The 17,011-nt window shown below is 40.2% G+C and overlaps 1 long non-coding RNA gene and 1 other non-coding gene across 2 annotated transcripts; both read right to left on the bottom strand.

Annotated features, from left to right (window-relative positions):
• Positions 1–3,811: 3,811 nt before the first annotated feature.
• On the bottom strand, positions 3,812–7,663 carry LOC145526018 (uncharacterized). The gene is made up of 2 exons (XR_014068597.1): positions 7,473–7,663; positions 3,812–4,100 (listed from the first exon to the last, which is right to left on the bottom strand). It is a non-coding gene; the product is annotated as an uncharacterized LOC145526018 (long non-coding RNA).
• A 6,251-nt stretch (positions 7,664–13,914) lies between these two features.
• Positions 13,915–13,988, bottom strand: TRNAC-ACA (transfer RNA cysteine (anticodon ACA)). Its single transcript has one exon. It is a non-coding gene; the product is annotated as a tRNA-Cys (tRNA).
• Between the last annotated feature and the right edge of the window lie 3,023 nt (positions 13,989–17,011).

Raw genomic sequence — 17,011 nt, 5'->3', positions numbered from 1 at the left:
CTAGGGGACCTTTCTGACCAGGGATCAAATCTACGTCTCCTGCATCTCCTGCAATGGCAGGTGGGTTCTTTACCACTGTGCTACCTGGAACCTAAATCTCATGCAGAACCCTAGCTATATGGCAAATATAGGCTTTTTTTTTTCTGTGCAGCCTCTGCATTGTCAGAAAGCATCTGGAGGAAAATTGGAATGGATACTGAACAATCTGATCCATGGTATGCACATAACTGGAAAAGCCTGTAAAGTGATGCCTGGACCTTGAAAGTTGGAAACTTAGACAAATGGCTCAAACTCAACAAGCAACTAATTGAACCTACCATCTTCACTTTTGCTTTCCAAATGCCTTAATCATGCACCAGGCCTCTTTCCTCTCCTGGGTTCCATATCTCAGTGAACATACCAGCATTCACCAAGAAATTGGAGTATCTGGTTTTGTTCCTGCCTCCTCGACCCAACCCACCAATTCTCCCTCCCTGTTCTTTCAAACCTGTTCCTTCCCTCCTTCCCTATGGACAATGTCTTGTTTAAGACCTTCACCTTCTCTTTCGTGGACATTTGTGCTTGAACTGTAATGTGCCTCACTGTCATTAGTCTCTGGCCTCCAAAATGATGCCAAAGTAATATTATGAAATATTAATTGATTGGATTATTTAAAGACTTTCTTTCCCCTCGAGCAATGGTTCTCAACCCTGGCTGCACATTAGAGTCACCTGTAGAGTTTTTTGTTGTCCCACTAGCCAAACCACTCAATGAATCAATTAAATCAGAGTCCTGGGTGGGACCCAGACTCAGTATTTAAAACTCCCCAAGCAATGCTGAGCCAAGATTGAGAGGTGATATTGCATGCAAGAGGTCATTCTCCATCTAGCTTCAGATTCATAGGCTGCTACTCTCCACATCCAAGCTTCAGCCTCATCAAATACCTCTTGGTCCCCCAAACATGCCCTGCCTTTCACCTCTCTGATTTTGCATGGCATGCTCCTGTCATCATCTCAAATCCCCTTCCTACTCACTTGACCTGGAACCTCCTACAGTTTTATGAATACATTATCCCATTAAGGGTGTGTGCTCTATCCTTTGTACATTCCTGTCATTATGGCACTTCTTGCCGTGTGTTATCATTGGTTTATTTGCGTGGCTGCCTTCCTCATTAGATTCTGGGCTCATTGAAAATGGAGAACGGATTCATCTCTATGTCTCCAGTGCCTGGCACTTTTTGGTTGATTTTTGGCACACACAGGCTAAATGATTGAGTGAATGAATGAAAGAATGAATGAGGCTGGATGAAGCAGTTAACTTCGTGTGTTTCATCCACTGCTCCAATTCACATTGCTCTACTAAATATGTTAAGAATGGAGAAGGCCCACACCCAGTTTTTTCTCTATCAAATATTTGCATTTGCATCTCTGGAGCCAGAGGGGAACACTAAAACAAGTCATGAAAACCCATCAACACTGATGTGATGTTAATATTCAACTCTTCCTGTTTAGGGGGAGGGAAATATCTTCATTTTTGGTTGTACTTGATTGCTCAAATGCTCATCTCTTTTAAAAGTATATATTATTATTTGTAATTCTAATCTGGGTTCATTACATCAGAATGCATATCTCTAGATACCAGGGCTTTTGTAATAATTACAGAAACATCTTCGTCTTGTCATTTAAATTATTCAAACGTCTTCTACTTGTAATTCAACACTCTGATTATTCTGTTGCAAATCCCCTATTGACATCTGTCTGCAATGCTAGAAGTAATATTTTCTCCTCAAAAATCTGTTGCCTTCATGTTCTTTCTCTTTCTTGTGCATTCTTCCTCTTATTCTTGCCCTTCACCCCATCTTCCTCACCCCAACTTTCCCCTGAGCTCTTTCCTTGCCCTCTCTCTTTCTGCAGCAGAGGTTAGGTGGGGTGAGCATCACTTGCAAAATTCTCCCCAACTTGCAGAAATCATTTACTCTGATTAGATTACTGCCTTTATTGCATGCTCAGAAACTCGCTAGAGGCCCTGCGGCTTTTCTGATGAACCATTTAGTGGTTATCAGATAAGGGCTACACTTAGAAGCCTAGGTAAAGACCATCTCCTGAACATATCTCAGCAAGTGCAATCTCACCTTTGAGAAGCCCAATGACAATTTAAACCTGTTGGGAAACACTCTGGCAAACATTTTTAGATAAAGATTTTTGCAATTTTTTCTTGATTATTAAAAATAATATATCAGCATTCCCTAAAACTGAAAAATGTAGGAAAGTATACAGAAGAGAATAGAAATTCCCAAATATCCCATTAAAAAGACAAAAATTACTATTAACTGTTAAATTGGGTGCATTTTCTTCTATGGTTTTCCTTAAATACATATACACAGAGTAAGTAGGGTTTTATATACTTTCACTTCCTAATATTCACTAACATAAACATTTCCTGATGCCATTCTGACATTATTGAAAATTTATGTTTCCATGATGATCATAAAGTGCTTTGTACATTATTCTTTTTTTCTTGCCTACTATGGTTTATTGTGGCTCCAGCAGGAAAGAATCTGCCTGCAATGAGGGAGACCTAGGTTCAATCCCTGGGTTGGGAAGATCCCCTGGAGGAGGGTATGGCAACCCATTCCAGTATTCCTGCCTGGAGAATCCCCATGGACAGAGGAGCCTGGAGGGCTACTATCCATGGGGTCACAAAGGGTCAGACAAGACTGAGCGACTAAGCACAGCACAGCACACGGTTTATTACAGGATAACGAATATATTTCCCTATGCTATACAGTAGGCACTTGTTGTTTATCTATACTATATATAATAGGTTGCATCTGCCAATCCTAGACTCTCAGCCCATCCCTCCCCAACCCCCTACCCCCTTGGCAACCACAAATCTATTCTTTGTCTGTTGTAGGTCTGTTTCTGTTTCATAAATACGTGCATTTGTGTCATAGTTAGATTCCACATATAAGTGATACAGGTATTTGTCTTTTTGTTTCTCACTTCACTTAGTATGATAATCTCTAGATCATCCATGTTGCTACAAATGGCATTATTTCATTCTTTTTTATAACTGAGTAGTATTCCATTGCACATACATATATACCACATCAACTTTATCCATTCATCTATCAATGGACATTTAGGTTGTTTCCATGTCTTGATTATTGTAAATAGTGTTGCTGTGAACATAGAAGTGCATGTATCTTTTCGAATTATAATTTTGTCCAAATATATGCCCAGGAGTGGAATATTGCTAGATCATATGACAACTCTACTTTTAGTTTGTTGAGGAAACTCCATACTGTTTTCCATAGTGGCTGCACCAATTTACATTCTCACCGACGATGTAAGAGGGTTCCCTTTTCTCTACACCCTCTCAGCATCTGTTATTTGTAGACTTTTAATGATGCCCATCCTGATTGGTGTGAGGTGGTACCTCATCATAATTTTGATTTGCATTTCTCTAATAATTAGTGATGTTGAGCATCTTTTCATGTGCCTGTTGTCCATCTATATGTACATTATTCTTTAGACACATGTCTCATAGTCTCCTTAGGTTAGATTCCTAGAAATAGAACTATTTGATCAAAAGGAATGAATATTTTAGAATAATTGATAAATTTTGCCAAATTGCCTCCAAACCCTGCCAGCAATTTACAATGTAAGCCATGTGTGAAACTGTTCATCCCTCCAAACTCTTGGCCTGGCTTAACTTTGCTTTATCACTAACTAAATGAGCATTATATGAACAAATAAGTGGTAGAGATTTTTACGAAGGGTGGTAGATAGATAATCCTCTCTAAACCCTGAAGTAATGAAATTTTTAGCCCTTTCTGGACATTAATTTATTAATTTATTTTCAATGTATCCATTTATAATTAATCAACATACAATTTATTGTACATTGATGTATTGCCAACATATTAATCAATATAGGATAAGCTTAGGTAACAAATGAACCTCAAATACTCAGTGGTCCAGCCATCAAAGTTTGCATCTCATCACAGTGTGATATGGGTTGAGTAGCTCTTCTGAGCAGCTCTCCTCCAAAGTATGACTCAGGAACCCAGAGGCTTCTGTCCTGTAGCTTTGCCTTCCCAAAGCTCTTTATCTCCTGCCCTGTGCATGGGAAAGAAAGAGCAGGGGAAGGCACACCCACTTTCAGCTGCCCCAGACCAGAATTATACATCATCCTTCTCTTTCATATCTCCAAAAGCAATCATTCAAGCATCCGTCTGGTATGATAGAAAGTTAGGTCCTGGTGTGTTCCCTTTCCCAACTGTTTCAGAAAATCTGCCAAGAAGCACTCATGAGTCCCTAAGCCCATATTGGTTGTCAGTTGTTCAACTCAGCCACCTTGCTTCAACCATCGCCTGGCTCTCTGTATGTGGTTACTCCTTGTGTCGAGCTTTGGGGCCCCTCCAGAATGAACTAATTCACCGCACTTGTGGGTACACTACTGTTCCCCTCCCTTGGATGAGAGCTTCTAGAATTGCTAGACTGAGGGCTTCAAACTATGACTCTTGTTCAGCCTCTGTATCTCTCAGCCTTGGTTTTCTCTGCATTCACTATCAAGCACACTCTCTTCATATGCAGGCCACTGCCAGCTAATGTACTGCTAGCATAGCCGTCCTAGTGGTAAAAGAATGCCTCTTTCCCAATAGTTCCTGGACAGGAAACAGCTACAGGTGTCAACTACTATGTCCAGAATATAATGTGTTCCAAGCGGAGCCAGGATCAAGCTAGGGTGGAATATAGGAGTTGGGAACCACTGGGCCAGAAATGGCAAATATGGGATAAATATGCTGTCAACATGCCCCTCACCCATAGCAGACATGTTCATTAATCCTGGTTTTCTTTCTTTTAGTTAATTAATTATGGCTGTACTGGGTCTTCATTGCTATGTGGGCTTTCTCTAGTTGTGGCAAGCGTGGGCTAGTCTTCATGGAGGTGCACAAGCTTCCCAGTGCAGTGGCTTCTTTTGCTGTGGAGCACGGGCTCCAGGCACATGGCCTTCAGTAGTTGTGGTGCACGGGCTTGGTTGTCTCCCACTCCCCTAGCAGGTAGAATCTTCTCCAACCAGGGATCAAAGCTGTGTCCCCTGCATTGGCAGGATTCTTAACCACTGGACCACCAAGAAAGTCCTAATCCTGGCCTTCTTAACCTACAATTCTTTCAGTGCAGGCTTTACCAGTATAAGCAATTGAAACCTATTTGCCATCTCCACATTAAACTTTGTATTCAGCCAGTAGGGTTCATAGCACACAGTAGGTATTTAATCAGAATTGATTCAACAAAACAAAACCCAAGCTCCCTTTGGCCCAAAGAGTGAGTTTCATAACAGTGATGGGGAAACAGTGGAAACAGTGGCTGACTTTACTTTTTGGGGCTCTAAAATCACTGCAGATGGTGATTGTAGCCATGAAATTAGAAGACGCTTACTCCTTGGAAGGAAAGCTATGACCAACCTAGACAGCATATTAAAAAGCAGAGACATTACTTTGCCAACAAAGGTCCGTCTAGTCAAGGCTATGGTTTTTCCACTAGTCGTGTATGGATGTGCGAGTTGGACTATAAAGAAAGCTGAGCACTGAAGAATTGATGCTCTTGAACTGTGGTGTTGGAGAAGACTCTTGAGAGTCCCTTGGACTGGAAGGAGATCCAACCAGTCCATCCTAAAGGAGATCAGTCCTGGTTGTTCATTGGAAGGACTGAAGTTGAAGCTGAAGCTCCAATACTTTAGCCACCTGATGCGAAGAGCTGACTCATTTAAAAGACCCTGATGCTGGGAAAGATTGAGGGTGGGAGGAGAAGGGGACGACAGAGGATGAGATGGTTGGATGGCATCACCGACTCAATGGACATGGGTTTGGGTAGATTCCGGCAGTTGGTGATGGATAGGGAGGCCTGGCATGCTGCATTTCATGGGTTGCAAACAGTCAGACACCACTGAGCGACTGAACTGAACTGAACTGATGGGTCAAACATTAGGAACATGGAGGCCAAAGAAGTTTCATGGAATTTGAAGCAGGTGCAGTGCCAAAAGCCAGGAAGTCACAGAGGGTGAAAGCCCATAAAATATCTGAAGTCCCTTGGACTGGAATGCCAAAAGGGTCAGCTGGTTTCTCCTCCTTAGATTCTGACCCTTCCTACCACTGACAGAGCCTACTTCACGCCACAGCCCCTAGTTGCTACCTTGCTTTTGTTTTCTACACACACACACACACACACACACACACACACACACACACACACACACACACACACACAGTTCTAGCAGTTTGATTCACTTTCAGCCCGTTGTGTTTGCCCAATGCAGACAGAGCTTTACAGTGTGTATAGCTCGGGCTAACTTCCCAAAGAGGAGAATGAACAAAAGTACTGTTTTTCTTTTTTTTTTTTCCCCCTTTCTTCCTTACTTTTTTTCTTTCTTGTTCATCGTTATTCTTGTCTTTGTGAGTGAAAAAAGAGAATTCCAGGAAACTATCCTATTGATAAGCCAGCCATTTCTGAGTGGGGACACAATATGTAAAGCTGCTATTTTCTTCTCTTCTCCCACCCCATCTCCACCCCCAACCTCCAAAAGATTTGGTTCAGTGGGAGATTTTGCTCCAACTGCAGAGGAAGGCAGTCTCCTGTCAGACTGCAGCTGCACTCAGAATGTGAATGCCCCGGGGCTGAAAAGCGCCTTTCACTAGAACTCCAAGAGCTGGAGTCTCTTTGGCCTTGACGGACAAGCGCATCCATACCCCAGAGGGCAGCGCCTTCTCCCTGGCACTGCCATTTGGCTCAGCTGCAAAGACTAAAGAATCAAGCCTCAAACGACACACAGTGTTCCCCTGCTGGACAGAAGCCCACACTGTCCACATGAAAAGTAACAGTTCTTTCTGTCCAGCAGCCCACTCTGGCTCTGCAGGCTGGAACTTGATGCTCCAGCAAGGCTGTGTGTTGGGCTGGAGCAATGCAAAAAAGGCGCGGCTCCTGCCTTAGCCTAACTCACCACCAAGCTGGCAGGCTCCAAAGGTAAACAGCACACCCTTTCCCAGAAGGAGTTCAGGTCTGTTGCAACATCTCACAGCCATTAATCTCAAGGAAAAGGTACAGCAGGCCTTCCTATTTCTTCTCCCAGAGAAGGAACACTTGCTTCTATAAACTCAAAGTGACTAGCACGTAAATTTTACACATCTACATAGGGCTATCACTTTAGGTAGTTTTCCCCATACTCCTTGAAGGAGCTGAGTCTTTATGTGGGCTAGGAAGGGTCTGATTGAAAGGGGAAAACTTCAGGTACTTACAGGAGAAGGCAGGCTGTCTCTGAGAACCTTTCTTAAAGGTCAGTCAAAGTGGGGAGTAAGCAGGGCAGAGTAGGATCACCCAGACACTATGGGTCTGGACCTTAGTGCTAAGGAATTATACAAGGTTTGGGGGTCAACCACAGCTCACCATGATCTGTGGTTGACAAATGTTAGCTGTGGGCATCTTGAGTCTTACCAGAGCAAGAAAGCAACAAAGAAGACAGTCCCAGTCTTGGTCTTGTGTCTTGAGAAGCTTCTGCAAGGAATGGGTGACCTGAGCATTTCCTCTGTTGTTCTCTGAAGCCGGTGCAGACATCCAATTTTGATCTTGAGCACAGGAATTTAAATGCCATTTGAGTCCCTCCTGAGTCTGCCCACAATGATACTCTAAAAGTATTTGAAAAAGGAATAATTAACAGTGAAGAAACCCATTTAACTAAAAGACATTGGAACATTGAGTGCACATATATTTTCAAATTAGTGTTTTTGGTTTTTTTCAGATATACACCCTGGAGTAGAAGTGTTGGATCATGTGATAGTTCTATTTTTAGTTTTTTGAGAAACTTCTGTACTGGTTTCTGTAGTGGCTGCACCAGTGGCTGCACTTTCCCACCAACAATGTGCAAGGGTTCCCTTTTCTCTACATCCTTGCCAACATGTCTGTTCTTCTTGATGATAGCCATTCTGACAGGTGTGAGGTGATATCTCATTGTGATTTTGACTTGCATTTCCTTGATGACTAGTGATGTTGCACATCTTTCATGTGCCTATTGGTCATCTGCATTTCCTCTTTGGAAAAATGTCTATTCAGGTCTTCTGCCCATTTTTCTATTGGATTTTTTTTTTTTGATGTTGCATTGGATGAGCTGCTTATATATGTTGAATATTAACCCCTTATTGGTCATATCATTTGCAAATAATTTCTCCCATTCAGTAAGTTGTCTTCCCATTTTGTCTATGGATTCCTTTGCTCTGCAAAAGTTTTTCAGTTTAATTAGGTTCCATTTGTTTATTTTTGCTTATTTTCCTTTTGTTTTAGGAGACAGATCCAAAAAAACATTGCTAAGATTTCTGTCAAATAATGTTCTGCCTGTTTTCCTCTAGGAGTTTTATGATTTGGGTCTTGCATTTAGATCTTTAATCCATTTTAAGTTTATTTTTGTATACAGTGTTAGAGAATGTTGTTGTTCAGTCACTAGGTTGTGTCCAACTCTTTGCAACCCCATGAACTGCAGCATGCCAGGCTTCCCTGTGCTTCACTATCTCCTAGTTTGCTCAAACTCATGTCCAGTGAGTTGGTGATGCCATCCAACCATTTCATTCTTTGTCATCCCCTTCTCCTCCTGCCTTCAATCTTTCCCAGCATCAGGGTCTTTTCCAGTGCTCCTCACATCAAGTGGCTGTCCAGTTTTCCCACACCACTTATTGAAGAGACTTTTTTCTCCATTGTGTATTCTTGCCTCCTTTTTTGTAAGTACATGGGTTTATTTCTGGGCTCTTTATTCTGTTCCATTGATCTATGTGTCTGTTTTTGTGCCAGCTCTACACGTTTTGATGGCTGTAGCTTTGTAGTAGTCTGAAATCAGGAAGCGTGATTCCTCCAGTTCTGTTCTTTCTTAAGATTGTTTTGTTTCCACACAAACTTTAAAAGTTATTTGTTCTAGTTCTGTGAAAAATGCCCTTGGTAATTTGATAGAGATTACATTGAATCTGTAGATTGCCTTGGGTAGTATGGCCATTTTAACAATAATAATTTTTCCGATCCAAGAACATGGAATATCTTTCCATCTGTTTGTATCTTCTTCAGTTTCTTTCATCAGTGTCTAACAGTTTTCTGAATACTGGTCTTTTACCTCCTTGTTGAAAAGTGTGTTAGTTGCTCAGTCATGTCCAACTCTTTGCAACCTGATAGACTGTAGCCTGCCAGGCTCCTCTGTCCTTGGAATTCTTCAGGCAAGAATCCTCAAGTGGGTTGCCATTCTCTTCTCCAGGGGATCTTCCCAACCCAGGAATCAAACCTGGGTCTTCTGCGTTGCAGGCAGATTCTTTACCATCTGAACCACCTGGGAAGCCCCTTTACCTCCTTATGGAGGTTTATTCCTAGGTATTTTATTCTTCTGATGAGATAGTAAATGTGATTGTTTCCTTAAAAATCTCTTTCTGATAGTTCCTTGTTGGTATATAGAAGTGCAACAGATTTCTTATATTAATTTTGTATACTGCAACTTTACCAAATTCATTGATGAGCTCTAGTAGTGTTTTTAGGATTTTCTATGGAAACTATCATGTCATCTGCAAACAGTGACAGTTTCTTCCTTTCCAGCTTGGATTCCTCAAGGATCTTTATGCATCTGTATTGCCCACTGCCTGAGCCGAGCACACAGTATGAGGAGATGACCAGAGAGTACACTCCTGGGGGTCTGGGCAGAAGACACTCAACTGTATGGAAAAGTTATTTGTCAAGACACTCATGCCAAGCAAAAAACAATTCTACATATTTAGAAATTCTAAATTTTAGAAACAATTCCTAGAAAATTTAGAAATTCTAAAAAACAATTCTAAAAAATTTACAGTAAAATAGCAATGACAACAACAGAAAAGCCCTAGTCGATCCCCATCCCCAGCACTTTTCAGCTTTCATGGTTCTCTTACATAAATTATTCCACTTTATCCTCGTATCTCTACAGGGAAAAGAAATAGTCTCAAAAGCATTAAGAGACCATAACCAATGTCTCATAACTGATTATTGCATTTTCATTGAAAGATTTTTGTGGTGTGCTTTAAAACAGAAAATTAATGTCATTTGTCTCAGTTTGACAAGTTCTATGCCACATATTAAGTACACAAAAAGCATAAACTATAGTCCTTCCTTCAAGTGGTTACAGAAGAGTTGGTAAAGTTGGATTCATGCCCTAATACATAATTTCTAGAATTCTGGGAAGTGAATCTGTCATTAAAACTAAAAATACTTACGGTATTGTCTGGTAAACCCATTCCTAAAAATCTATCCTGAAGAAATAAAATGATAGGACCTTAGAATAGATCCATGAAGATCTTTAATGCAGCATCACTTCTAGTGGCAAAAGTTCATAGATAAAATGAATGCCCACAATGAGATAATACAATGTCTGGAATTTGCTTCAAAATATTCCACGGGGGCGAAGACAGTGAAGTGAATGGGTATAAAAATGAAACAAGGTTGGCTCTGAATTGTAAGTATGAAAACTAGGTGATGGAATCTGTTATTCTAGTCTCTTTTGATTTGTATATGCTCAAATTTTTCCACAATAAAACATTTGAAAGAATGAGTGTCTATCAACTAGGAAAATTGTTGAATAGGTAATGGTATGTCCTCGCCATAGAATATCATGCAGTTATGCAAAAGAATTAATTGAAGCTATACCAAGCTATAGAGCTTGACTTGGAGGAATTTCCACAAAGTGTTTTATGCAAGAAAATCAGACACATATATAACACTGATATAATTCTTATACCAAAGAATGAATGACCAAAATGTATGGCCTTGTATATATGTATGTCTATCTGAATATGAAGATATAAATGTGGATAAGAATATAAAAGTATAAATACCAAATTGACATGGCTTATGGGAATATAGAGGTCATAAGGTGATGTGAATGGAAGATGAAGAAGAAAGAGACAGAGAGTCAAATAGAAGAGACCTCACCAACTTTCTTCCCTCACTGACAGTATAGTGTGTCATTTTTTAAAATGTTTTTGTTGGTTCCTCTTTTTTCAGAATCACCTACAAACTGTTCGCCAAAACATTCAACCCTCTTTTGGCAGAGAAGTGTAGGAGAAACTTGGCTTTCTTTGGTTAATTCTTAAAATCCCATATCTCCTACATCTCTGCCTTTTCTCTCTATCTTTTCTTGGGATATGTGGCTAGAATTCTTGTGGTCACCTTAAGAAAACTGATTTTATATTTAATGTTCCATATTTTTACTGTGTGCCTCTTATGTGCTAGGACTGGACTGTGCATGCCTAAACAAATATATATATATGGCTCTGCCTGGGTCAGTCTCCTAAAAGATGAAGGGGATAGGCAAGGAAGGGTCTGTGTATTTAAGGAGACTGAAAGGGGACCAACATGACCAAAGAGTATTGGGAAGAGCAGAACCACATGAGGTTGTTAAGGTGGACAGGAGCCAAATCACAGAGGGCCTTGCAGGCCACAGTAAAGAGTTGGTATTTTATTAGAAGTACAGCAGTATCCAACAGGAATACCAGCAGACAAACAGGAATGAACAAGTCCTTCCAATTTCTCCATTGGCAGCATCCTCCATTGGCAGCACCCTCCATTGGCAGGATCTAACATGGAGCCAGTTGACAAAGAAGAAATGTGGCTTGCACAGTCCCCACCCTAGTGTAGAAAACTGAGTGTGAAACTCAAGTAATAATAACAGTAATATATATAATAATACATGCTAAATAGGATAGTATGATGGCTTAGTAATTGTCACGGTCTTTCCTTTAGCTACTCAATGTCCACATACATCCTCCTAAACCTATCTGAATTCTTGTACTTTTGCCTAATGGGCATCCTAGGTGGCTCAGTGGTAAAGAATCTGCCTGCCAATACAGGAGATGCAGGAGACGCGGGTTTGATCCCTGGATCAGGAAGATCCCCTGGAGAAGGAAATGACAACCCACTCTAGTGTTCTTGCCTGGAAAATCCCATGGACAGAGGAGCTTGGTAGTCCATGGGGTCACAACAAGTTGGACACAACTGAGCATTCACTCATGCACTTTTGCCTAACAAGATCCGAGTATTAAGATATTCCCATTCTCCCAAAAAGGAAAAAAAAAGGAGTGCAGTGGCATTTTTTGAAAAAATTAAGCCTTGCTGAGCCTGTAGTTTAGAGAATGAGACAATCAGTAGAGTCCAATAGAGTTGGAAATACGAGAGGAGGCCTGACTATATACAACTTCCAGACTACAGTGTAAGGTTTTGCATTTGATGGGTAGGCTAGAAGTAGAGATGGAACATATGAAAGTTGACATCAAAGGAAGCTGACACAATATAATCTTTTACTTGTATGTTGCCCATTGATCTATTACAGCAGGCTGCTGCAATCATTAGCAAGCATCAGCAAATATTCATTCTAATTAACATTAAGGCTTGCATGATGGTCAAGGGAAGGGTCGAGATGATTGAAAAGGGAGATGTGGAACTTTGTTCTGGAAAACATTTGAAGAGTGTTGGGCTCCTAAGAAGACTTTCACCTTTACAGAGGGGTTGAAAATGTGTTCTCTAAAGGTGGAAGGAAAGGTGAGATGTCTGGTGAGTGAAGTGCATGTTGCTCAGCCATGTCCGACTCTTTGTGACCCAATGGACTAGACAGTCCATGGAATTCTCCAGGCCAGAATACTGGAGTGGGTAGCCATTTGCTTCTCCAGGGGATCTTCCCAACCCAGGGATCAAACCCAGGTCTCCTGCATTGCAGGCAGATTCTTTACCAGCCATTAGGGGAGCCAAGATAAGTGAGTTTCCCAGATAAAAAGGAATACAAGGGAAGGCTCATTCTGAAAACCACCCCTTGCCCCCAACATCGCCTTTGCTGGGCTGGATGTATTTCCTTCTGGGAGGTCTACAGGACTCCAGACCTGGGAGAGGGGAGGGGTGCTCTCTGGTCAGACTTTCCTGCAGGGCCAGAAATGTCCTTGCTCCTTCCTATCTACCTACTTTCTTGGGAATGTTAAATCAAGGAAGAGGCAGATGAAGAAGTATTTCCACTTCTTTTAGCTCCAGGGACACAATCCTGTGGTGTCTTATCCTAAGGGGCTGATCCTTCAGGCCATCAGCAAGACCTGACTTTGTTCTTTGCCAAGTTCTGGTGGGGAGATCAGAGAAGTTCTACTTGTTCTTAAGAAAAAGGACATCATCATCTAGTCGCAGTACATCTTCTCTTAGGATTTCAGGATTTAAAGCTATTTAAATGCATTTGTTTCTTAAAAAAATGGATAGAGATCAAATCCAAACTGACACACAATGGGAATTCCCTGGTGGTCCAGTGGTTAGGACTCAGCTCTTTCACTGCAATGGACCTGGGTTTGAACCCTGATTGGGGAACTAAGATGCCGCAAGCCATGTGGCATGGCCAAAAAACAGCAACAACAGATATGTAAGAAACTAGTAAGATTCTATTATATAAAATACTAAGCAACTGTTTTTCTTTATTTATATGTTTTCAAAAAGATTTCTTTAAAGAAAAGAATTTTTTAATTTCAAACTAATTTTGTCTTTACATTAAACTAGAAATCAGTTTTGGAAAAAGGAGAAAACTGATTTCAAATAGAAATGCAAAGAGTTGTTTATAAAAATATTTTGATGATGATGATTATGATAGCAAACATGAATAGCAAACCCTTTTCAAGAATTTTTATTATAGGTGATTTACCATGTTGTATTAGTTTCAGGTATGCAGCAAAGTGAATCAACAGCAAACTCTCTGAAATGGTGCCATTATTGTCCCTGAAAAGTGAAAGTGATAGTCGCTCCGTGATGTCTGACTCTTTGCGACCCCACATGGACTGTAGCCTGCCAGGCTCCTCCATCCATGGGATTTTCCAGGCAAGAATACTGGAGTGGGTTGCCATTTCCTTCTCCAGGGGATCTTCCTGACCCAGGGATCGAACCTGGGTCTCCTGCATTGTAGGCAGACACTTTTACCGTCTGAGCCACCAGGGAAGTCCCAGAAAAGTGAAAGTGAAAGTCACTCAGTCATGTCTGACTCTTTGCGACACCCCAAGGACTGCAGCCCGCCAGGCTCCTCTGTCCATGTTTGCTATCCAGGCCAGAATACTGGAGTGGGTAGCCGTTCCCCTCTCTAGGGGATCTTCCCAACACAGGGATTGAACCCAGGTCTCCTGCATTGCAAGAGGATTCTTTATTAATAGACACAGAAACTAAGGTTAAGTGATTTATCTTAGGTCAAACTGGGTAGTTAAGTGGTGGAACAAAGATTCTAATGTCAACTTACCTTATTCCAGGGCCAAAATGTTTACTCAGTTGTGATAAACTATTTGATATAATGTTATGTAAAGAAATAGAAGACAGGATATAAAATTACATATATGGTACAATTTCAATTGTGGAAACATGACACACAGTTTTTAAAAAAGCCAGAAAGAAATACTGTTTCTAGCTCATGGGATTGCACATGATTTTTGTATTTTTCACATCTTTGAAATTTTAGTGAACTTGTGTTTTTTTAATAGGCAGAAAAAGGTAAAAATAGAATAACAAACCCTGGTTTATCAATATACCCCTCAAGACTGAGGATAATACTTTAGAAGTACTTCAAACAATGCAGAGTGCTATGGATTTCACCTCCTATATTTTAGGTATTTTGCTTCTAATAATGTATCCTAACACTGCATTTGATTTTTTTAATAGCCTGGCTAATATGTGAGTTCATATTCAGTTTATATTTGGTGAAGGGTTAGGATTTTTCCACATGAACTGATGAACTGATCTGAAAATCAAGAATTTTCAATCATGAACTGAAAAACCAAGAGTTCCCAATTCTTTTCTTGTTCAAATAATTTATTTATTATGTTTCTAAAAGTTTTGTTTTTGTTACATATAATTTTATTAGTTGTGGTTCAGGCTCCAAATACATTTAAATAATTTTTGAATCTCAGTTCTCTTTTTGGCATTTACTAGCCTTCTCAATTTTATAACAGTTGCAAATTTAGTGATTTTTTTTTTTTTAACTGTCTACATATTCATCCAAGTCATTGCTAAAAGTGTTGTGCAGGACAGAGGTTAACATAGAGACATAGGGAAGTCACTTGATAACCCTCAGATAAGACAGTAATTCAGTTATCAGCTTTCTTTTTGTACAATAAATCAACAGTAACAAACTCTTCTAAGTGTATTATCATCCAACCCATATTTATTTCCAGATATTTCCTTAATGACATCAAAATATTAGGAGAATTCTCTCAACTGACTTATTGAAATCAGAGTACATCATTTCTGCAGTATCTACAGTTGTTTCCATGTCTTGGCTATTGTAAGTAGTGCTGCTATGAATATAGGGATACATATATCTTTTTGAATTATAATTTTGTCTGAATATATGCCTAGGAGTGGGATTGCTGGATCATATGGCAACTCTACTTTTATTTATCTAATTTTTAATTGAAATATAGTTGATTACAATGTTGTGCTTATCTCTGCTGTATAGCAAAGCAACTCAGTTATAGACATATGTGCATTCTTTTTTCAATATTCTATTCCATTATGGTTTATCCCAGGAGATTGGATATAGTTCTCTGTGCTATGCAGTAGGATCTTGTTGTTTATCCATTCTAAATGGAATAGTTTGCATCTTCCAACTCCAAACTCCTAGTCCATCCCTCTTCCTCCCCTTCTTGCCTTTTGCATTTTCAAACGTGATGTCTATGTCTGTGAGTCTATTTCTGTTTTGAGACAGGTTCATTTGTGCCATATTTTAGATTTCACATATAAGTGATATCATATGGTATTTTTCTTTCTGACTTACTTCACTTAGTATGATAATCTGAAGTTTCCTCCATGTTGCTGCAAATGGCATTATTTCATTCCTTTTTATGGCTAAGTAGTATACTACTGTATATAGATACCACATCTTCTTTGCCCATTAATCTGTTGATGGACATTTAGGTTGTTTCCACATTTTGGCTATTGTGAATAGTGCTGCTATGAACATAGGGGTGCATCTTTTTGAATTAGAGTTTTGTCTGGTTATATGCCCAGGGCTAAGATTGCTGGATCATATGATAATTCTATTTTTAATTTTCTGAGGAACTTCCATACTGTTCTCCATAGTGGCTGCACCAGTTTACATTCCCACCAACAGTGTAGGAGGGTTGCCTTTTCTTTTACCTTCTCCAGCATTTATCATTTGTAGAGTTTTTAATAATGGCCATTCTGACGAGTCTAAGATGGTACCTCATTGTAGTTTTTGATTTGCATTTCTCTAATAATTAGCTATGTTAAGCATCTTTTCTTGTGCCTATTGGCCATTAGTATGTCTTCCTTCAAAAAATGTCTGTTTAGGTCTACTCCCCATTTTTTGATTGGATCATTTGTTTTTTTGTTGTTGACTTGTATGAGCTGTGTGTACATTTTGGAAATTAAGCCCTTGTCAGTCTCATCATTTGCAAATATTTTCTTCCATTCTGTAGGTTGTCTTTTTGTTTTGGTTATGGTTTCCTTTGCTGCATAGCATACTCTTCATATTTGTGTAGTTAAATTCATCCATTCATCATATATATTCTTCATTCAATAGCTTGCATTTAGTGCCTCCTATGTGAAGCATTGTGTTGACCCTGAGAATAGAAGGGAGAACCTTGCCGTCCCAGGTGCAGAGTGAAGTCAAGTGGCAGGCAAAAATCCATTTGGGAACTGAAATCCTCACAGCGAAGAGAACCAGGAAGAGACTCCAGACCCTGGGATTTCTAGTCTGGAGCTTCCTGACCAAAGACAACTGTCTGCGCCAGTCATTCCCATTGTCAGAAAAGCTTCCTAACAACCCCGACCCCTCCCGTGCTACTTCTGGATCCATAACACTTCCTCCAGGCTGGAGTGCTGGAGGGCTCCCTAGCACAAGTTGTCCTTCTTACTCAGAATTCACATCACCCTTCTCTCTAGACCCCCAACCCGCTGTTCGTGTCCAGGAAACTGGCAGCTCCCTTGGCAGCCTGTACAATACCTTGTTACAA

This window comes from Giraffa tippelskirchi, chromosome 11, assembly GCF_054371585.1.
Source record: "Giraffa tippelskirchi isolate mGirTip1 chromosome 11, T2T-mGirTip1v1.2.pri, whole genome shotgun sequence".
Taxonomy (NCBI): domain Eukaryota; kingdom Metazoa; phylum Chordata; class Mammalia; order Artiodactyla; family Giraffidae; genus Giraffa; species Giraffa tippelskirchi.
Note: the sequence above shows the minus strand (reverse complement) of the source record. Positions and strands in the feature narration are given on the sequence as shown.